General features: G+C 35.8%; 1 protein-coding gene across 10 annotated transcripts in view; it reads left to right on the top strand.

Annotated features, from left to right (window-relative positions):
* The window catches only part of OSBPL6 (oxysterol binding protein like 6), a 277,275-nt gene that overhangs the window by 86,152 nt on the left and 167,273 nt on the right, over window positions 1-23,850 (top strand). Inside the window, exon 1 of one of the 10 annotated variants that reach the window (XM_074215616.1) lies at window positions 547-6,670. The exons of 8 other annotated variants lie outside the window; for them this stretch is intronic. The gene's annotated coding sequence lies outside the window, so the exon portion shown is untranslated. Of the gene's footprint in view, window positions 1-546; window positions 6,671-20,919; window positions 23,826-23,850 lie in introns of those variants that run through there. One more of the 10 variants, XM_074215614.1, reaches the window with a different exon arrangement.

The following is a 23,850-nucleotide window of genomic DNA, read 5'->3' as shown; positions in this document are numbered from 1 at the left end:
AGGCATTGGCAAGAAATGTAGGCTGCCCTAGACCATTGTCCTTGTCAAATTTATAAATAATGGTGTCTGTCTCTGTGCCTATGTCACATAGAGTTGTCTTAAAATTCATCAATTTTGTGACTTTGTTCTTTGGAATCTTAAATTCCCAGTAAAGTCTAGCAAACTGGTTACTTCCAGTATCTGTTGCTGACATCTTACTCATGTAATCCTCCTTTGAAATTTTACTTTGGGGGTGGCTAGGTGGCGCAGTGGATAAAGCACCGGCCCTGGAGTCAGGAGTACCTGGGTTCAAATCCGGTCTCAGACACTTAATAATTACCTAGCTGTGTGGCCTTGGGAAAGCCACTTAACCCCGTTTGCCTTGCAAAAACCTAAAAAAATAAATTTTTACTTTGTCAGTGGACATTATTTTAGGTATGGTGGGAGCCATGTTATTATATTTGTTACTTCCAAACACTTGTTTGAAATGAGATAATATGTAAAACATTATAAAATATTATTGTATTATATTATTATTATTATAGTATACTGGTATATTCTGCTATACTATTATTATCTTCATCATCACAACCACCATCATTCATTTAAAAATATTTAGCTAAAAAAGAAAGTCATATAGGGCAATTAGTTAATACTCAAGTCTTCTTAATATTATTGCAGTGAATAATTAAAAGTAAGGAAAATGATCTGGTTGGGGTTTTTTTGTTTGTTTGTTTGGTTTTTTGTAAGGCCAGTGGGATTAAGTGATTTGCCCAAGACCACACAGCTAAGAAAGTTTCAAGTGTCTGAGGCCGTATTTGAACTCAGAATCTCCAAGACCAGTGCTCTATTCACTGTACCTCTTATCTGTGCTTTGGTTGACACTTTTTTAAAGAAGAAATTTAGAATCATACAATCCTGTGATCATTAGAAACATCAGCTTTGGGTCATTTTTCCATCAGGGTCAGATTGTATGCCCTAGTACAGTCTTTGTATACTAATTCATTAATCTTTGTAAAATGAATATGTCTTAGTCATAGACTTGTGACCACATCACATTGGATCACACTGTGCCCCTTAAGAAGTACACTTCAAGTTTGATTGCAAAGAGGTCTGTTGTATCTGTTTTGGTTAATTTTAGCATATTTGGTTTAATAGGGTCAAGGAAATATTTACCTTTTCTTTTTTTCTATTAATGAGGACTTTTTTTTTTCAAATTGGACCTTTGGTTTCACTGTTATAGGGAACCCTGTATGTGGCCTTGAGAAATTTTATGATTTACCAAGATTTTCATATGGCCAGCAAAGTATATGTCAGAAGTAGGACATGAACCTCCAAGGCCAGTTCTCTATGTACTATGACACTATCTCTCCATGGAACTTAATGATTCATAGTTCCAACCACTTACTACACTTTGACTTCATTATTTCTTTTTTAATATATGTTAACACAAAGAATTTTTAGCAGACTATTTATACTTAATAGAGTAAAAGAGAGGAAGTATAGTCTGGAGAGGATGGAGTCTAGAAGACTAGTTTAAATATCACCTTTAACCACATACATAAGATGTATGATTCCAGGCAAGCCCCTTAACCTCTTTTCCCCTTCAGTTTCCTAATCTGCAAATAAAGGTAATGATATCATCTTAAGGTTTCATTGTGAATCAGATGAGATAATATAAGTAAAATACATTTCTTAAAGCTGTATATATCTGTGAACTCTAATTATTGGCATGATTGATTGGGATGGATAGCTTCTGCTTTCTGGCTATACCCTTTAGCTACAACTTTTGGACATTTCTGGAAGAGATGAGAATATGACCAGGTGCTAAGTTTGGCATGTTTGAGACTACCAATTTTTCTTTCCATTATGATTTTTAAGTAGAGTGGGAATAGTTTCTCTAAGTTGGGGAATCCTTGAATTAAATATTGATGAATGCTTTTCAGTTTCATAGATGTGGCTTTTTATCTAGTCTAACACTTATTTTGCAGAAGAGGAAGCCAGAGTCCAGTGATGATAAGTGACTTGATAACTAACTTATCTAAAGTTATCTTCATGGGCATGATGTGATTGGATCTAGGTCTTTTTTCTATAAAACTAGTACCTTTTCCACTGCATCTCTCTGCTGTTTGTAGGGGAAGGGAAAGTCTTAACTGATGACTGGAAATATGATTATGAAAAGTATGGGAAGGGCACAATCAGGTGGCACAGTGGATGGAGCACTTTCTCTTGAGTTAGGAGGCCCTGAGTTCAAATTCAGCCTCAGACACTGATGCTTACTAGTTATTTGACCTTGTAAAAGTTATTTAACCCCATTACTCCACAAAACTCTCCCCCCCCAAAAAAAAGTGTAAGAAGGATATTTTAAAAAACACTTTCAGAGTTGTAGGGGGAGTTAAGAGATACTGCTAATCAATAAGGGTTTTGTGGGGGGGAAGGACCTTTTGTATATAAAGAATTGCTTTTGAAAAAGGAACTGATTCAGACTTGCTTCTTTTTATAAAGTAAATCTGTTTATTCTAGGAATAAACCAGGCTCCTTCAGATGTTATTGTTGAATATGATGTCAGTTTAGATTCATTAGTAATTCATAATCTTCCATCCTGGAAATTAGCAAAGATAACAGAAAGGTAAGAGTCGTGGGAAGATTGGTACACTAGTGCATTGTTGATGGAACTGTAAAATGGTACAACTATTTTAGAAATCAATTTGGAATTATACAATAAACTGACTAAAATGTTCATGACCTTTCCCAGAGTCATCAGAGGCCAAAGATAAGAAGAAATATTTAATGTTCTCCAAAATATTTATCAAAGCACTTCTTATGATAGCGGAGAATTGGAAACAAAGTAGATGCTTATTGACCATGAAATAGTAAAACAAATATATATAATTGTAATAGAATATTACTGTGCTGTAAGAAATGACCAGTGTAATGAATACAGGAAAAAAAAATGCAGCATGAAGTAAGCACGGCCAAGAAAAAATAAACTATGACAACAAAATTGTAAATCGAAATAAAACTACTTTTAAAACCCCAGGGTGAATATCACAAAATTATGAAGAACAAACATGACACCCCCATCCCATTCCTTTGTAGAGATGGGACATTCACAAATGTTGTTTATTACTCTCATATTTTCAGACTTTTTCAATGTATTGGTCAATTATGCTGATTTTTCTTCTCCGTAATTCAAAAATATAATTCAAAATATAATTCAAAAACCTATTATAAATGATAGGTTTGACTAGAAGGAAAGATATATGAGACCACAACCTCATGCCATCACTTTGCAGAGATGGAGTCCATAATATTGTAGATTGCACATGTTTTGAATTTTTTAATGAACTGGTATCATGCTGTGTTTTTGTTTCCCTCTTGTTTTTCTTGTTTGTCTTTTAATATACTAATTTTTTTTTGGCAAGGCAATGTGGGGTTAAGTAACTTGCCCAGGATCACACAGTTAGGTAATTATTAAGTGTCTGAGGTCAGATTTGAACTCAGGTCCTCCTGACTCCAGGACTGGTGCTCTATTCACTGTGCTACCTAGCTGTCCTTTAAAATACTATTTGAAATAAGAGAGGGTGCCTAGAAAAGAAGGGGAGCAAAAACAGTGGAAGTTACAGTAGTGGTAAAAACCATCCTTTAAAACTTCTATTTTATTTTATTTGTCTTTGTTTTTTTTTAAAGGAAGATTTTATTTATTTTGAATTTTACAATTTTCCCCCTAATCAAGCTTCCCCACCCCCACACCAGAAGGCAGTCTGTTAGTCTTTATGTTGTTTCCATGGTATACATTGATCTAAGTTGAATATGATGAGAGAGAGAAATCATATCCTTAAGGAAGAAAAATAAGGTATAAGAGATAGCAAAATTACATAATAAGAAAATGTTTTTTTTTTTACTAAATTAAAGTAACAGTCTTTGGTCTTTGTTTAAACTCCACAGTTCTTTCTCTGGATACAGATGGTATTCTCCATCGCAGATAGCCCCAAATTATCCCTGATTGTTGCACTGATGGAATGAGCAAGTCCACCAAGGCTCAACATCACCCCCATGTTGCTGTAAAACTTCTATTTTAAATTGTAAGCTTCTTAGAGTCATAGAACTGGAAGGACCTAACATTTAGTGGTCATCTAGTGAATCTCTCAATTTATTCTCCATATGAAGAAACTGAGTCTCAGAGTGGTTGTGACTTGCTCTTGAGAGTTCAGTCTGTTTAGTAAATTGTTCAAGGTCACTCAGCAGGAATAGGGACCAGTTTCCCTGACTCTTAATTCTTTCCACTTTATGATCATTTACTTGACTTTGGTGATGTGGAATAAAAATCACTTAGCTCAAGTTCACCCTTGCTACATACAGCTTAGTGGAAAAGTATATCTATAAGGAAGTGACTTTTTGAGATGTGTTCCGTTGTCTGCCTCTCTGGGATTCCCAGGAATCTGAGCCTGGAGCTGACTGTGATTCCAGATATATGTTGCTGAGGTAGCATAATTTTCTCAAAGCATCCCCAGAACCAGTTGTTTCAGTTTGCTTTTGCCTTTACACCAAAATGTAAAATTAAATCTGTGTTTCAGTAGAAGCATTCATAAACTGAGGTGAGCAGGAAGAAATGCATAGAGTATCGTGGGTGGGATGAGAAAGCAGTGATTCAGCTTCCAGCTCCACATTGGAGCTGCTTTTCCTTGTGTGTTCCTCTTCTCTTCCTGCTCCTTTCTACCTAGATTTTGAGTGGTTTTCTTTATGGTTCATCAGCTTTTTTAGAAGGGACCTTGAAGATCATGTACTCTTCCCCCCCTCTATTTTTATTATTTTATTTTGAATTTTTTACAATTTTCCAGTAGTCTGTTAGTCTTTACATTGTTTCCATGGTATACAATGATCTAAGTTGAATGTGATGAGAGAGAAATCATTTCCTTAAGGAAGAAAAATAAAGTATTGTGCCTGATTGTTGCACTAATGGAATGAGCAAGTCCATCAAGGCTGGTCATCACCCCTATGTTGCTGGTAGGGTGCACAATGTTCCTCTAGCTCTGCTCATGTCGCTCAGCCAGTCCATGCAAATCTTCGGGTTTCCCTGAATTCCCATCCCTCCTGGGTTCCAATAGAACAATAGTGTTCCATGACACATTTTGTCAAGCCTTTCCCCAATTGAAGGACATGTACATTAATTTTCAATTCTTTGCCACCAAAAACAGAACTTCTATGAATATTTTTGTAAAAGTGATTTTTTTATACATTACTAACATATTCTTGTTTAAGAGTGAACATAATCCCCCTCCCCCAAAAAATGAGAAATGAGAAATAAAGTAAAAGAAAGAGAAAAAAAATGTTTCATTCTGTGTTCTGATACCATCAGCTCTGTCTTGGGTGGATCACATTGTTTATGATCCATCCATCATAAAAATTACTTCCATATTTTTGCACTGTTGCTGTTGCTGATTGTAATTCCCTCCATTCATTCCTCCCCGCTATCATATATTAGATTTTCTCTCTCCTTTCACTCTGTCCCTCTTCTAAAATGTGCTGTAGCATAGCTGAGCAGCACAGCAGACTGATCTCTGACCTTAGGGCCAAGAGGCTCCGAGCCCACACACCACCCTTGAGGCCCAGCAACCACCTTGGCCCCATGGTTCTGGACAGGCCACCCAATTCCAGTCCCTTGCAAAAAGTAAAAAAGAAAATGTGTTATAAAATCATGTACTCTTATTATGTTTGAGACAATCTATTTAAATGACAGAAAGAACCATAAGCTATGATTTGACCTTTACCTAATAATTAATATATGTGTCAAAGGTTCTTGCAAATAATGATTCTAGGTGCATGGTTTAGATATGTGGCTATTCTTATAAGGTCTTGTCTCTTGTAGCAGCATTTGGTAGTTATTACCTTTAAGCCAATGGGGAGCATTTCCCTTTTCAGTTGGAGAGGAGATCTCGCTAACTTGGCTGGTGGGAGGGAATGAGTAAGGAAAAGCAGAGCTTTGTGAATATGATGTTCAGAAAGAGCTATAGTAACCCTTCTGGAAAGGGGGAGAGAATAGGGCACAGAGAACAAGAGTGATTTGGGGGTCTTCCAGGCTTATGAAATAATGTCCTGGAGAGTGGTGCAAATGAGGTGAATGCTGTGGGATTAGAAATTAGCTTGAGTATTAGATTTTGAGATTTGGGGGGGAATTAGATGCTCAGGTCTGGCTAACAGAGAGTGCTGGCTGGAGGCAGAGGTTGAGTTTGAAACATGCTCATTGATCAGAACCACATGGTTTGCAGGAATATTGTGTAATGTGTTTGAAAATAGCAAAAGGAATAAGAAATGGGCAGTTTTAATCGCTTTGTTTTGTTGAAATTCTATGAACAGTAGTTCAAATGTCTTTACCCAGGCATCCCTCATAAACACACACGCACACACACAAACAGATATATAGACATGCAGACACACACGCACACACACACATAAACACACACAGCAGTGTTTCAGCTCTGACAGAGCAGCCTGGGAGGGTCTATGGAAAGGAGAGCTTGTCGCTTCTGTAGCAGTGATGTAAAGATGTCACCAGGGAGTTGTGTAGCAGCCTGAAATCCCAGGATGTAGAAAGACCTGCATCAAAACCCCAGCTCTGAAAAGAAGTTGGACTGCAAGAGGAGACTTCTCTCCCCTTATCATGTGAGACTATTAACTTCAGTGTTTTAAGGTAAGATTAAATCCAAGAGAGTTTCTCTAATATAGGTCTTTTTTTTCCCAAGATAATTTTGAATGAAAATGCAGTGTTTTAAAATCACTGACAGAAATGTTCATTTGCCTTAGGACTTAGCCGGGGGGAAAAACAGAAGCTCTGGCCTCTCCAGTACACTGCCATAACTTATGACGGGAGATGAGAGAGGAAGGTTAAAATACTGCAAAGTCACAGTGCATTCCCTGCCTGGGGATCTGCTGCCAGTTTTGCTTGTGGCCATACAGCTCTGTACTGGGAGACCCTAGTAACCAGCTCAACACATCTTAGCAGGAACCTTGAAACGACAGTTGAAGGAGCAGTGCTTTAGAGAGAGACTGTATTTCCTTTAATTATGCGTGAAAATAAAGTTGGTCACCAATTCCTTTGGGCGGCAAATGGATAGCCTTCTAATTTTGTAGTGGAATTGGTTACTGTTCAGATATTTTAGATGGCTGTTACCATGTTTTTATATGATAATTAATGATGGTATGTCTGCATGTGAATGATGTATGAAACTCTTCAGCACCTGACCAGGTTCCCCCTAGCATCCAATCTGAGCTCTGAAGTCTTATTAGGCAGTATATGCTCAAACTAATTTTAGTGTCCCTGTGAATAAAAAACAATGCCTTTCAAACCCACAATTGTTCACTACTTACTGTGCATAGACCTATAAGTGCAAAGTTGAAAAGCTATGTGATTAAAGAGAGGGATCCTGAAAAAGTGGGAAAATTCTGGACTTAGAATGAGGACAAATGTACCTCCTATGGACAAATCACTTAGGCTCTCTGAAGTCTCAGTTTCCTCCTGGAAAATGGGGATAATAATACTTGTTGTATCTACCTAACTTACATAGTTATTGTGAGATTCCCATGAGGCTATGAATGTAAACCACTTTGCAAACTTTAAGGAGGATTAAGTGAGGCTGGTTGGTGGCTTTGTACAACATCTCACTTAAATCGGACTTACTTGCATGTCATGGTCTTTGAGAATGAAGGAAAAACAATAACAATAATAGTAAACTTTAAAGTATTGTATATTTCAGTTATTTGTTATTAAAAGCTAATGGGGTGGGGGCATCTAGATGGTGCAGTGGATAGAACACTGACCCTGGAGTCAGGAGGACCTGAGTTCAAATGTGATTTCAGACACTTAATAATTACCTAGCTGTGTGACCTTGGGCAAGTGGCTCAATCCCATTGCCATAAATAAAAAAATTTTTAGAAAAAACTAATGGGGGAGTAATACAAATAAATACGCTAATAAGTAAGATAACCAGGTAGAATATGGTCTTTTTTGTTTTTTCAAGGCATTGCAAAAAAAAAAATTAAGTGTCTGAGGGTGGATTTGAACTCAGGTCTCATGACTCCAGGGCCAGTGCTCTATCCTGCACCACCTAGATGCCCCTAGAATGTGTTCTAAGAGAAAAGAGAAGGGAGTTAAACAGAGGACTTTAAGAAGTCAGTTTTACCTTGGGAATCCAGGAAAGGCTACCTGAGGAGATAGCCCCTGAACTGGACCTGGAAGCAAGAATAGGATGTCACTAGGTGGAGTCAAAGACAAGGAGTGCCTTCCAGGCAAGGAGGGTAGCCTACTTGAATACTTGGTAGAAAAGAGGGCAGAATGGGATCAGGAGACAACAAGAAGTGGTTTAATCAGAACATAGAACAAATAAGGAGAACAGAGTGAAATAAAACTGGACAGATGGGTTGGAGTCAGATTAAAGTACCAGGCTGAGTCGTTTGGGTCAAATTAAATAGGTTACAGAAGTCAGGATGTTTGACACAAGCCAAATTTATAGTAATGCTTGGATTATCCACAGTTATTTATGTTCCTTGTCACTACTCCTTCCATTCATGTAGCTAAGTGATTGTTGACCAATTAAACCTAATGTTGCTATTGTGAAAAGAATATGATTACTATTAATGTAAGGTGATCTCTCTGTATTTCCTTTAGTATATGCATGGTATGGCTATCCTAAATGACCTTATAAATTTCAATACCTTCTGGGGGTTATTCTTGATCTTTTATTAGAAAGATGGTTACTACAGCTCTACAGGGGATCCCACTACCCTCATGAACAGTGAAAATACTTAAGTAGCTCACCACTAATTAAAATCAGTTCATTTGGAATCATGAGGATTAGTGGTGTTAGTTTTTGTTATTCAGTTGTTTTGGTTGTGTTTGAATCTTAGTGATTCTATGGTTTTATTGGCCAAACTACTTGAGTAGTTTGCCATTTCCTTCTCTAGATCCCTTTACATATGTGGAAACTGAGATAGGGTTAAATGATTTACCTAGGGACCACACAGCTAGTAACTGTCTGAATTCAGGTCTTCCTGACCCAGGTCCAGCCTTTATCCACTGTGATTTCTACCTGCCAAAATATAGAAATAAATGGAACTTTTTTTAATATCAAAAATTGTTTTTCAGTCATTTCAGTCATGTCTGACTCTTCTCTTTTTGGGGGAAGGCACATGGCAAGTAAATGTCTGGACCCAGATCTGAGTTTAGAAAGATGACTCCAGGTCTGGCTCTCTTCTGTGGTATCCAACTACCCATATGGTAGTGGTTTAAAGTATTTATTGATTATTTATTTATTCCATACCTCAGTGGGACCTTAAAGCACTTAGTCCAATCCTATCATTTTAGATAAAAGTACTGAGACCCCCAAACTGAGAGGTTATATGTGGCTCTAGGTCATTCAGATAGTAAGTAACAGAAGCAGTATCTAAACTCCAGGTCCTTTTGATTCCAAGGTCACTTCTTTTTCCACTGGACCATGCTGGAGAGAGAGAGAGAGAGAGAGAGAGAGAGAGAGAGAGAGAGCAGAATTTGAAATTGGAGGGCCTAGATTGCAATCCTGACCTCAGTTTACTCCCTTGAGTAGGTCAACTTTCATTTTAAAATGAAGTAGATAAGATGTTCCTTACTAGCTCTAAATCCTGTGACCTTTTGCCTGAAAGTTTTTTGGAGTCTTTCAGATGAAATGTTAGCTGTTGTGATGGATTTTCAAATCAAATACTGATAATTATAAAGCTCAAGATGGCCATTTAATTTTTAATGGGCTTTTTTCTCTTTTTTATATAAGATAGCCTACAAATAATGAAAATAATATTTAAACTGCTTTACTTAGAACCTGGGTTTAATTATTATTTCTTAAAACTTTATGGAAACTACAGTGTCAGTTTGATATTTTTCCTACAGACGTGGTTGCTATTTCTCTTTGTCCCTGTCTTCTCTCTCTCTCTCTCTCTCTCTCTCTCTTCTCTCTCTCTCTCACACACACACACACACACACACACACACACACACACCCCTTAATTGTATCTATTTTAGGTTAAAGAAAGGTAATAGGTAAAGAGAATGACAAATGTACCTTAATTGATGATTTTTAGAGAGATGTGTGTGTTTACATAGTATTTCATGTAAGGAAGTGATCAGCAGCAGTGAATATCAGAATGAGTTCAGTTATACAGAGGTACCCCTGGCCTCTTTGTCATCATGCTCAGGGTGCTGTTCATTCACAAAAGTTTACATTGAGCTGTTGCTAGGGTACCTGCAATGCCTTTGTTGACCAATTTGAAATAGGAGAACTCAAAAGCAACTTGACCTTGGGTCAGTTGCTTTTGCTTATTTGTTTCAGGTCTGAATCAGCACTTTTTGCCCCCTGGAAAGCCAATTTCTTCCTAATAAAATTTCCCTGTATTGTACAGTCAAGGAGAGAAATCATAGGTTAAATTTTGCCTAAAATTTTAAATTTTGGTTTATGTAAAGGAAATAGCATTGTTCTTTGTTGTTATTGTCTCTCTCTCTTTTTTTGGTTTTTATGAGTTGGGGTTAAGTGACTTGCCCAAGGTTGAATAGCTAGTAAGGGCTTTGTGACTGGAACATAGATACAGCAGATGCTCGTCCAAGCTCAGAGAACACCTGGTGCTGTTCAAAGCGGTACAATAATTATTTGAAACAATTCTGGGATTTTGCTATGACTGAGATCACCCAGAGGGTGAGGGCAAAGGATTATTGTGATGCCAGACTCAGGGCACAAACTTGCTTGCTTGGACCTTAGCTCAAGGTTTCTCCTAAATAGAATCTTGACATAACTTAGAACTTCAGTTGGTATGCAACCAGTTTGCTGTAGGAATGATATTAGTCATATGCAAGAGAATTAAGAAGGGGGAAGGGAAAGAAATTAGCAAATATCTCATTTGGTTAATCTATGTCTGATTTCAGGAGATATTAGGAGAATATGGCAGTTATAAATAAATATCTCATTAATATTTTCCCAACCAATTTAATCAAAGGAAAAAAGAGAATGATAATTGATTAAATATGTTAAGATAGTAATTTAGGCTTTTGAAGATCTCTGAATATTAAGGGGATGTTGGCTCTTCTGTTGATATTTGAGTTTCTTTACTCATTGAAATGTACGTTAGAAAAGGCTGTATTAGGTTATAGGTTTGATATTGTCATTGAATTATTAAGTTTATTCCCCATAAATATGAATTTGCCATTTACTTTGGTTGTCCCAAGCCAATAACTAGAGCAAGAGCTTGAACCACTCAGAGACAATCATTTAATCATTACCCTTCTCAGATGGTATGGCCTGATACTCAACACATAGTGCACATCATTTTAAATAAGAAAGGTTAAGTATTCTTTAGGAACTTGTAGTTAAATATGTAACTCTGATATAGATCTACAATTTGATTTTATATATATATATATATATATATATATATATATATATATATATATATATATATATATTTTAGTTTTTGCAAGGCAAATGGGGTTAAGTGGCTTGCCCAAGTCCACACAGCTAGGTAATTATTCAAGTGTCTGAGACCGGATTTGAACCCAGGTACTCCTGACTCCAAGGCCAGTGCTTTATCCACTATGCCACCTAGCTGCCCTATCACTATATTTTTACAAAAGTCTTTCACCTCCATTATTTCATTATTAAAATCAAATTTTATTTTTTTAAGCAATGAAAATCTACTTTCTCTACCACCTCCCTCTCATCTCTTTTAAGAAAGCAAGAAAAGCAAAACCACTGTCACAGCACATATAATTAAGCAAAACAAGTTTCCACTTTTGTCATGCCCAGAGAAAAATGTCTCAGTTTGTGCTCTGGAGTCCATCACCTCTGAATCAAGAGGTAGGTCCATGTATCATCATGAGGCTTCTGGAATTATATGTTTGTTGAATTGATCCTGGTTGGCTTTGTAATATGTTAATGTAAAAATTGTTTTTCTGGTAGTATTTCCTTAATACTGCATCATTTCATATAGATTTTCCTATTTGTTTGAAACTGTTCAAAATTTTTTTATAACAAAATAATATTCCATTATATTCATATGTTGCATCTTGGTCAGTCATATATCAGTTGATAGGCATACTTTCAGTTTCCAGTTCTTTGCCACCAGAAAAAAATTGCTATAAATATTTTTGTAAATATGAGGCTTTTACTCTTTTTTTCATCTATCAATTTTATATTAATAGTTTTATCACTCTTTTCCTCCAGCCTTGCCACCATTTGCCATTTTTTCTTTTGTCAATTTTGCCAGTCTGATAGGTTTAAGGTGAAGCCTCAGACTTGTATTAATTTGCATTTCTCTAATTACTGTATTTTTTTCATATGCTATTAAATAGCTTGAATTTCTTCCTTTGAAAACTGTCTTCATTTCCTTTGACCATTTTTCAATTGGAGAGTGTCAGTTTGAATGAGGTTATTATATATCTTGAAATGAATTTTTTTTTATCAGAGAAACTTGCTACAAGACTCTTCCCTAATTTCTTGCTTATATACTAATTTTGGCTATATTGGTTTTCGTTATATAAAACCTTTAGTATCTTAGGTAATCAAATTGCCTATTTTATCTCCTCCTCTTTATCTCGTGACTGGTCATGAACTCTTCCATTATCCCTGCCTCAGACATATAATTTCTTCCTTGTTCCTCCAATTTGTTTATATCACATACTCATTTGATACTTATTTTGGTATAAGGCACGAGTAATTGGTCTATGCCTAGTTTCTGCCAAATCACTTTCAAATATGTCTACATAAATTGTGTCAAATAGTGAGTTCTTGACCAAATAGCTTGAATATTTGTGTTTACTAAACACTAGGCTACTGTGTTCTTAGTTTTAGTATTCTCTAAGGGGTCTGAATTTTTTTCTCTTTCAATTTCTAGAATAGACACTAGAAAAGTTGATTGACCTGGCTTTGCCTTTTATGGAAATGGAATGTTTTACCAGCTACAGGGCTAGCTATAAAGTATTAAAATAAATATATTTCATTCTTTTAGTTCAGAATATCTCATATTTTAAAAGGGAGATCTTTTAAGAGCCAAAACATATAAATATGTAAAATATTATCTTGTTGGTTTTCTTAAACTTGACATATATTTAAGAAGAAAAAATGTGAACACATTTGGTTAAGCCTCCTAATACAAGGGCAAAAGGTTCAGATGGTTCTGATATTTCAGAAGGTATCTCACAGCTTCACAGTACGAGCCATGACCTGTTGTATGTTATATGATCCAATGGATTAAAGTCAGAGGCAAGAGGCACAAGATCTCAGGTTCTCTTGCCTATGTCACCCTTTCACAATTTGATGCTAGGCAAAATATATTGTAACTGTTGTCTCATGGGGAAAATAATAAAAATGAATGAGGACTTCTTCATTTTATAGAAATTTCAACAAACACTAACGATTTAGAGGAAGTCTGAGATAGGACAGGCATAGACATGAAAGATAAAAAGAAAAGTATTGAAGATTGCAATGTGGCAAAGTTCTGAAAACATTTCAAAAATGCTTCTAAAGCATCCAAATTCCACTCACCAGGCTATTTTTAACCCAATTTTTGCCAAAAATTTGCTGCTTAATCTATTTTATATGTGTGTGTGTGTGTGTGTGTGTGTGTGTATGTATATACTATATATGTATATCTATGTCTAAATATGTATATAAATTATATATTTATATAAAATCTTCACTCATTGATAATTGATGGGAATCACAATTTTTTATTTATAAAAATGCACTTTAAAATTGTTTTCTTACCTGAAACAAATATATTTTTGAGATAAATAAACATGTGGCAGTGCTAGATAGACACTGTGCTAGGCAGATACCTTGAAAAAGAAAAAAGTGCATGATTATTCTGTGTAAATGTGTTTGGACAAGGCACTTCTGATTCCTTATCGGTGAGAATAGATGGCCTTGTCTCAAGATTTAGACTTGAAACATAGTTAATCACAATAAATAAATGCTTATTTATTTGACTTGTTGACTAGATCTATGGTCGAATGATCCTATGAATCCATAGACTTAGAGAGTCTCTGAAGCAGGAAGAGATTGTGGGGATCCATCTTATCCAACCTTTCCATTTACAGGTGAGGAATGAATTCCCTGGGAGCTGGTGTGCCCAAAGACCAGGTCTCTTGACTCAAGTTTCTTATTTTTTTCTTATTTTTAAATTTCTTAATTTTTTCTCTTCCAGTTGTCAGAAAAGTTACAATTTTGAATAGGAAGACTACTGACAGTCCTTTCAGCTGGGAACTCTTGTTTTCATCCTTTTGTTTTTTAGCTTTTCCTTTCTATAATACTATACCTAACCTTTTCCATCATCAAATCATAAATTTAGAGAAGGAACTTAGAGGCCACCAAATTCAACCTTCTCTCTCTCCTTTTTTAATATCACTCAAACTATCTCAAGTATCCTTTCCCCCTTTAGAGAACCAGCCCATATAACAAATAGAATTTTTTAGGGGGGGTGGGGAATCAGTGTAACTAATCAGAATATTGAAAAAAATTTAAATACATGTAATATATATAACACTTGTGAATTTCCCATTTCTAGAAAAGGTAGATTGGGGGAGGGTTTTCTCTTATATCTTGCATCTTTTCATTGAGTCCTGCTTGATTTTTATAATTTTGTTAAATTTACTTTTGATTTGGTTTTGGTGTGTAGCTCTTTCCATTTATATTATAATTACTGTGTATGCTGTTTTCTTGGTTCTGCTTACATCACTCTGCATCTATTCTTATATCACAGTTACATATTCATTGATCACAATTTGTTTAGTCATCCAGTTACCTCATTTTACAAATGAGGAAATTGAAACCCCAAGATGTTCAGTAACTTGCACAGGGTTTCACAGTTAGTGTGTGAGGCTGGATTTGATGCCAGCCTTTCAGTCTCCAGATTCAGTGTTATATGCACTCTCTATTAGAAAGACACATAGACATAATCAATTTACTGAATTACTCATACTACTTTTATATGACCTATGAAATTTGCTGACCTTGTTTTGCAAGGAAAGTATTAAATTTAATTTTGCTTCATTGCCCTTGAAGACTCCCCTCTCAATTTGTTTTCTTTTCACGTAGAATGAATGCATACCTTTTTGTCCATGTTAACCCTTCTACATGTTTCTTGATCATAAGAAAGTCAACAGGTTGCACACGTGGAGAATGTGTTTGAAGTCCTCCACGGTGACTAAATATCTTTCACTCAAAACAAGAAAAAAATATTTCCATCCTTTTTAAGATTACTTCTTAGAGTTCTGGACCCTGAACATTTTATATGTAGATAAGGGAGAGACATGTTTAAGTGATGACTGTTGAGTATTCAGTTCCTTTTTATTAGGACATTTCCTCTTGGGTGGCCATGGACACCATGGCCCAGGGGACATTTCTGTGCCTATAGCTCCTTCAGAGGGTGTCAATTATTTTTTTACATCAGAGATTTTCAGTTGCCATGCCAATGCTAAAACATCCAACCAGAGTGAAGTGACATCCTAAGGCCCATTTTTGATGTACGCTCTTCTAAAATGTCTTCATTTATACTTTTTGTCCCTACTAAATATGCTCAAAGTGTTATCATCAAACTTGACAACTCATGGAGGCACTAGATTACCTCAACAGCAGCTCACACCATCATGGCCCAGATCCTTAAAGACCTTTTCTCTGATAAAGTACTAAAGAAAGCTTCATCCATCTTAGAGGCAGACCTAATAATAATAACTGATGTTCAGAAGATTTTAAAGTTTTCAAAGTGCTTTATGTCCATGTTCTCATTTCAGCCTCTGTGTTAGGTACCAAAGGCCTTATCTACATTTTGCAGATGAGGAAACTGAGGCTTAAGTCATTTGTCCAGGATGTCGAGTATGTAGATGTTAGAGGAAGTCTTTAAACCAAGACCCTCCAGATTCCAAGTAGAGCACCATATGCTTTCTAATTGTGAGATGAGTTCTATTATTATCATCCCTATTTTACAGATGAGGAAACGTGAGACTTAGGTTGAGTGACTTCTCCAGTTGTTCACAGCTAAATGTCTGAGACAGAATTTGAACTCAAATCCTCCTGACTTCCAGTCTAGCCCTCATATCACCTACAGCCTGTGACCTACTAGTCTGTCAGGCATTTTAGTAAGCACCTACTATGTTTTACTTCGTTGTTAAATTTTTGAAAAGTTGTATCTAGCTAAAATTATCTTAGGCCAAATGGTACAGTTTAGACTAATATTTCATGTGTGATAATTTCTTTCCTACTGGTGCAAGCCTTTGCCTCTGGACTGCTTGGGTTGGTGGCTCGCCTTTCTCCTGATGATCTGTTTCTATCGAGTTTTGCACATCTGGCTACAATCCTGGGGGTATAAGATGACTTTCCTGGATCATACAGAAAGCAGGGGTCAGAACAGAACAGACTTCCCTGGCTTTCAGAGAGAGAGAGAGAGAGAGAGAGAGAGAGAGAGAGAGAGAGAGAGAGAGAGAGAGAGTGTGTGTGTGTGTGTGTGTCCCACTCTGAGCAGCTAGGTGGCGCCATAGTGCACGGAGTGCACAGAGGGTGGAGTCAGGAGGACTCCTCCAACCCTGGTCCAGCTGTGTATCCTTAGAAGTAAATCACCTTGCCCTGCTGCCTCAGTTTCCCCATCTGTAAAGGAGCTGTAGAAGGAAATGGAAAACCAGGCCAATAATTCTGTTTTGTTTTGTTTTCAACATTCATCCCGATGCATTTTTAATGTTACATACAGTTTTCTTCTACTCGCCTTTCCCACCCCCTCCCCTCAGCAGCAAACAGTCTGATGAACATGTATATGTACATTTGTGTTTAACATGTTTACATATTAATCATTTCAACTTGGAAGAAAGGAAAAAGAAAGAAAGCTATGGGATAGGAAGGAAAGAATAAGAGAAATTTTTAAAAAGTGAACACAGTATTCATTCAGATTCTGTAATTTTTTTTGTTTTTTTCCTTCTTTGTCTGGATTTGCAAGGTTAAGTATCTCTGCCAAAAAAAAAAAATAATTCCAAATGGGTTTACAAGGAGTCAGACTTGACTGAAAACAATTGAACTACAACAAGCATAGTCTGCCCCCTTAAAATGAACATGTCCTAACCATTAGTAAAAATAAAAAGTCAAGTAAAATGAAAAATGAGGAATAGAATCTTAAAAGAACTCTTTTCATTTAATAACATGAATAAACACTGAACAGAAAAATGAAACAAGTGTTTACTCAAGGTACCTATCTCTGTGAACTTAAAATTTGTTTTCTACTTTTTTTAACATATGGTTGTTTATGTATATTCAGTTGTGATTCTGTTAATGCTGATAGGTATTACCTTTGTATATTTGTATTCATTATTCTCTTTTGTTAAAGTATGCTATTTGCCTACATTCATGAATATCAGGATGGGGAAAGGTATCAATATCAGACCTGTGATTTATTTGGGTACTCCTTAGTGAGAGCACCTTTCACAATGTAGATCTTCATTCTTCTCTGCTATTAAAGCTTAAAATTGACTTTTGAGACACCTTCCACTAAAGAAATGCCCCAGGTGCTGATTAAGGTTGCATAAACAGCAAGTTTCAGAAATGGAACCTGAACCCATGAATTTCTGATTTCAAGATGGTATTCATTTTAACAGTCAAGTAAAACTGAAATAGAAATGGATTCCTGTGGGCTGTGTGTTGACTTAGAAAAAACACAAATTAGCATTATTGGTATACTTTCTTTTATTGATTTTTTGCAATTTTTGTAAATCAAAGATTTGTGACAATCCTGCATCAAGCAAATATAATGGAACCATTTTCAAATAGCATGTGCTTATATCATGTCTCTGTCACATTTTGGTAATTCTCATAATATTTTTCACTTTCATTATGATGATGATGATCTATGAACAGGGATCTTTGATGTTACTATTGTAATTTCTTCTGGGCACCACAAACAATACCCATATAAGATGGTGAACTTAACAATAAATGTTGTATATGTTTTGGCTGCTCCACTAACTGACTGTTCTCATCTCTTTCCCTTTCCTTGGGCCTCCTTATTTGGAGACACAAGAATGTTGAAATTAGACCAGTTAATAACCCTACAATGGCCTCTAAGTATTCAACTGAAAGAGTCAATCAATTTGGCAAACTTCATTAAGAAATTGCCACAGCTACCCCACCCTTCAATAGCCACACCCTGATCAATCATCAGCCATCAGCATCAAGGCAAAGCCTTCCAGCAGTAAAAAGATCATGACTCGCTGAAGGTCTAGATGATAGTTAGCATTTTTTAGCAAGAAAGTATTTTTTAATTAAGATATGTACAATTTTAAAGATGTAATACTATTGCTCACTTAATAGATCCTGAATAGACCCTTTAGAAAATTAACTATTATTCTTATTAACATCCCTTGATAAATAATTTCATTTTTTTCTGACAACTCAAAGATATGTAACAACCTTTTTTACATTGGAAAAACCAAGAAATTTATAACTCGCTTTATTAGACTATTCACTTTATTGTAATATTTGCTTTATTGTGATGTGTCTGAAATTAAAACCACATATTTCTGAGATAAGCCTATATCTGTTTTTATTTTATTTGAATTTGTTTTGTAAAATATTTCTCAATGACATTTTAATGGTTTGACTGATTGAGTTCATGGCTTCATTAACATATAATGTATTCAGTAATTTTCGATCATATCACATAAGGATTACTCCAGTTTTTTTTCCTCTTAAATGTAAGAGCAGAAAGAAATTTCTATACCAAAAGTAAGTGTTTTTTTTCCTTTTTATGATAAAAAAAAGAGTAGCATAGGAATTACTTGGTCATTAAGAAAGATGTGCTTTGTGACTCCTATGGAATTCCACCAGACCACTCTTCAGGTTGTTTACAATGCAATCTTGGTCTCTTATGCAAGATATTGCCTGTTTTTCTCTGCATACCTACCAAAATTAACTAGCTTCTTTATGTCCTAAATTTTACCATTTTAGTGAGTGTCTGGTGATGTTTTGAGGTTGATTGCTTTTGAACTGTCTTTTTTTCAACTTTGGAAACTCATCATGCGGTTTTTCCTCCTTCAAAACTTGTTCACATCCTTTGACAATTCCTTAGATGGTTAGAGTATAATTGACTTCCAGATAATACTTCAGTTCTTTTTAGGACTATCAGACCTTTGACTGATTTATTTGCTGCCAATATTTTTCTTTCAGACTCATTATCTTCTTTTAATTTTGGAAGCATTGCTTTTTTGTTGTTGTTGCTATTAAAAAAACTTATAAGCTCTATATGTTCAAACTAATCCATTTTGATCTAAATAATTTCTTATTTTTGTTTGAGTAAAATTGTTACTCTCCGAGACCTGATACAAATATTTGCTTTTTATAAAAATTATATAAAACTTTTATCATTATTGTTTTGAAGGAAATATAGGGTTATTAGGTGGTGCAAAAGATTATATTCCTGAGTTCAAATCTAGCCTCATGTACTTACTAGCTGTGTGTCCCATAGCAAATCAGTTCACTTTGTGTGCCTCAGTTTTCTCATCTGTAAAATGAGCTGGAGAAGGAAATGGCAAACTATTCTAGTATTTACCAAGAAAACTTCAAATGGGACATGAAGAGTCAGACACAACTGAAAAATGACTGAACAACACCAAATTTTCTTTTCTCATATCTGTTATTGGCACATACTTAACAAAACCTGAACAGCACAAAGTTCCTAATATGTTAATAATGACTATGTAGATATTTTAGTAGACTTACTCTGATTTTATCAAGGATTGAAGCTTCAAATTGGAATCACTTTGTTTCTCTCCTTCCCATTGTTCTCTCCTTTTCCCCTATGTTTCTTTAAAATACCAAAATGAAATATTTAGTGATTTAGCTCTTGTTTGTAATCTTCAATTGAAAAGTCTGAATTTTTTCTGGAATGCTTGGTTGTTTAAAAACACACACACACACACACACACACACACACATCTCTTGTCAAATTTAACAAGATAAATGTTACTATTTAGATAATCCTGGTTTCATGGTCTATGATTATTGATTCATCTTTTCAGATTTTATTTTCTAGTATATGAGATGATCTCTTTAGAAAGTTAGCTATAATTCTCAGTAACATCATTTGATAAGTAATTACTGATAGCTCAGAGTATTTTTTCCCATGTTATTAATACTGTAGGAGTTTAACTTACTGAGTTTAGAAGAGTTGCATCTCAGGTTCTCTAGTTTTCTAGTATTGCTGATATTGATGAGTTTTCCAATTCTTTTCAAAAATCATGATTTTTTTTTCTGAACCTTTATTTCTATTGATTTGCTTTAGCTACAAATCTGGGTTTTTTTTAATATTGTCAGTCTTCTATTGGTTGATTCTACTGATCCTTTCAGGCTTTCTCAAGTAATTTAGTATCGTCGTCGTCATCATCATCATCATCATCATCATCATCATCATCGTTATTATTATTATTATTAATTAGTAATCTGCAAAATTGATTAGACCAAATGACTTTTGAAGTGCCTTTCAACTCTAAATCTATGACCCTATGATCTATTTCATTTGTTGGCTATGTTCTCCATTATTTCCTTTAAATTTTTTTAGGATCTTTTAATACTAAGTTGAATTTCTCCTATAATTTAAAAAATTTTTCTTCAAGTTCTTATTTGGTCTGATCATATAATCATATCTTTCAACTGTTAATTCTTACTTAATTTCTTTTTCTGTCTTTCGTCATTTGAAGATATCATTGGATACCTTGTGTTTTACACAAAAAAGATCATTTTTGTCTGGCATTTAACAATTACAAAGTGCTTTCTTCACAATGATCTTGTGATGTATGTGAAACAAAGAATATCATGACCATTTTTTCATTTTTGCTGATTTACTTGCACTATGATATTAAAATTTTTATCTGATTTCTTCCTTCATTTTATCTCTTAAATTTTGATTGTTTTGATATTTATTTTGTTGGTGGTATCATTTTTGTTTTGTTTTTTTGTAGATACTTTTTATGCTTTTCTTTTTTTATCTAGTTTTTTTTTAAGTTTTTGCAAGGAAAACAGGGTTAAGTGGCTTGCCCAAGACCACACAGCTAGGTAATTATTAAGTGTCTGAGACTGGATTTGAACCCAGGTACTCCTGACTCCTGGGGCAGTGCTTTATCCACTACACCACCTAGCTGCCCCTTAATCTAATTTTTAAAAAAAATTTGAGTTCCAGATTCTCTTCAATCCTCCAGTCTTAACCCATCTATCCATTCATTGAGTTGACAAGCAGTATGATACCTACTCTACATGTGAAATCTTTATATTTTTTTTCGGTAGGGTGTCTGAGGACTCAGGCAACATTCAAACTTCTATTTTCATTGGAAAATTTCTAAGTTGAATTATAATTTATTAATTTATTAATTTATCCCTCCTTGAATGAAGGGACTGATTCATTTATAACTTTACAAGTCCCCATGGTAGGCATTTAATAAGTGCTGGTTATTTAATTGTTGGTTGAAATATGAATTTAGCAGTTACTATATGCAAAACACTTGTTTGAGCTACACAATTGTCTAAAAAATTCTGTGCATTTTTTAAAGTCCATTTCGTACTATAATTTAGATGAGATACTAGAGTGTATTAAAAAAACGAAAGCAAAACTAGAATTGGCATCAAAAATCCTAGCTCTACTACATTACATCTAACAATTCATTTTTTTTTCAAGGCAACTGGGGTTAAGTGGCTTGCCCAAAGTCATACAGCTAGGTAATTATTAAAGAGTCTGAGGCTAGATTTGAGCTCAGGTCCTCCTAACTCCAGGGTCAGTGCTCTATCCACTGTGCCACCTAGCTGCCCCTAACAATTCATTTTTATGTGTCTTAGTTTTCTCATTTGAAAAATGATCATATAGGGACAGTTAGGTGACTAGAACCTCTGAGGGGCCTACGATATGGCAGTATGCAATAAAAGCAATTGTGAGTCTTCAATGTAGAGTGCTCCACTGGACTAATTGTCTAATTCCCCAGGAAAAATGGCAGAGAGCACCTTTTTTTTATTTATACGCAATGGACCATTGCTAAGGAAAGAGAAATGAGTTCTCTTAGCAGTGGATAGAACATTGGCTCTTTAGTCAGGAGGAATGGACCTGAATTCATGTCTGGCCTCAGAAACTTAATAATTGCTTAGCTGTGTGACCTTGGGCAAGTCATTAACCCCATTGCCTTGAAACACCCCCCCCCCAAAAAAAACCAGTCATAATATTCTTTGTTCCACAATATGTCACAAGGTCATTGTGAGGAAAGCACTTTGTAATTGTTAAATGCCACACAAAAATGATCTTTTTTGTGTAAAACACATTTGACTTGGGGGCAGCTAGGTGGCAGAGTGGATAGAGCACCAGCCCTGGAGGCAGGAGTTCAAAACCGGCCTCAGACACTTAATAATTACCTAGCTGTGTGGCCTTGGGCAAGCCACTTAACCCTATTGCCTTGCAAAAAAAACCCCCACATTTGACTTGCAGTGAATAGTGTGCAGAGTATCAAATTGTGTTTCTTTGATTGTTTCCTCAGTCAAATCAGCAAGTACTTATCAAGCACCTACAACAGGTAGGGGTGAAATCATTTGGACTGATGCTGCCAAGGCAACTGCAGGAAGGATTCAAAATTCAATAAATCTAGGAGCTTTTTAGGAGTGAATTAATTCAATATTTGACCAAATATAGCAGGTTGGTTTTTTAAGTTGATCATTTTATTCAAATGGCCCTTGGCAGGGAAAAAAGATTACCCTCCCCTCCCCTGACCTACAATATGCTAGGCACTGTGCTAAGTGTTGGAGTTGCAACACAAGGCAAAAAGTTCCTATTCTGTAGGAGTTAAAAATCTAATGGGGAAAGCAACATGAAGTCATTAAATAAACAAGGTGTGTGTGTGTGTGTGTGTGTGTGTGTATGTACACAAGAGAAACTTGAGATTATCCTGGAGGGATGGTATTACATTTAAGGAGAACTGGGAAAAGTTTTCTGAGAATAGTTAGAAGCCAGGAGGCAGAGATGAGGAGAGCAAGTTCCATCCAAGCAAGAGGAAAAAAGCAGTTAAAATGGCCAGTGGGAAGATCTTAGGAACATAAGCCTGAATCATTGGATTGTTGCAGTCATAAAGAAACCTGGTTGGTGGAGGATCTAGGGAAGAATGCAACCAAAGCCCTCTTCAGAATAGAATGAGTTGCTCTTCTAGGATGAAGCCCCTGGGTTGGTGCTGACCAGTCTACTCCCTGGCCATGAGACCCCCACCATTGGGGAGAAGCAGGTGGTTTCTCCCTGGTATGATGCTGTGTTTGCTGAAGAGGGCTTGCTTGGGTAGGAATCATCAGATGCAGAAGATTAGAAGTAAACTGAACATTGAGGTGGATTACCTAAAGCAGTGCTTGTCCTTTGGAGCCTAGGGGAGTCTGGGACTTCACAAAATAAGGAGTTTTAGGGGTCACCTGAAACTCAGTTCCTGTGAGTTGGCTACACAGCCAAGGACCACGGAAAAGAAGGAACTTCAAGTCCTTTGAATGGACATGTCTTTGAAGGTTCTCTTTCATGAGAATACATTTTCAACAGCAAGATTTTCTCTTTCCTTATGAACAATGGCCCATTCCCTACAAAAAATAGGTGCTCTGTTTTATTTCCTGGGGAATTAGATATTAAGTCCAGTGGAACACTGTACATTTAGTACTCACAATTGCTTTCATTGCACATTGCCATATCCTAGGCTCTACAGAGTTTCAGGTGCAGAGGCTACAGTACTCTGGACACAATCTAAGGAAATGAAGTTTTTGTCTTCTTCCTGGGCAGATGGAGATGTCAAAGAGAGGGTAGGTCTTTGTATTGTTGCTTTTC

The sequence above is a fragment of the Macrotis lagotis genome, chromosome 1 (genome assembly GCF_037893015.1).
Source record: "Macrotis lagotis isolate mMagLag1 chromosome 1, bilby.v1.9.chrom.fasta, whole genome shotgun sequence".
NCBI lineage: Eukaryota > Metazoa > Chordata > Mammalia > Peramelemorphia > Peramelidae > Macrotis > Macrotis lagotis.
The sequence above is the reverse complement of the archived record's forward strand: the minus strand, read 5'-3'. Positions and strand labels throughout refer to the sequence as shown.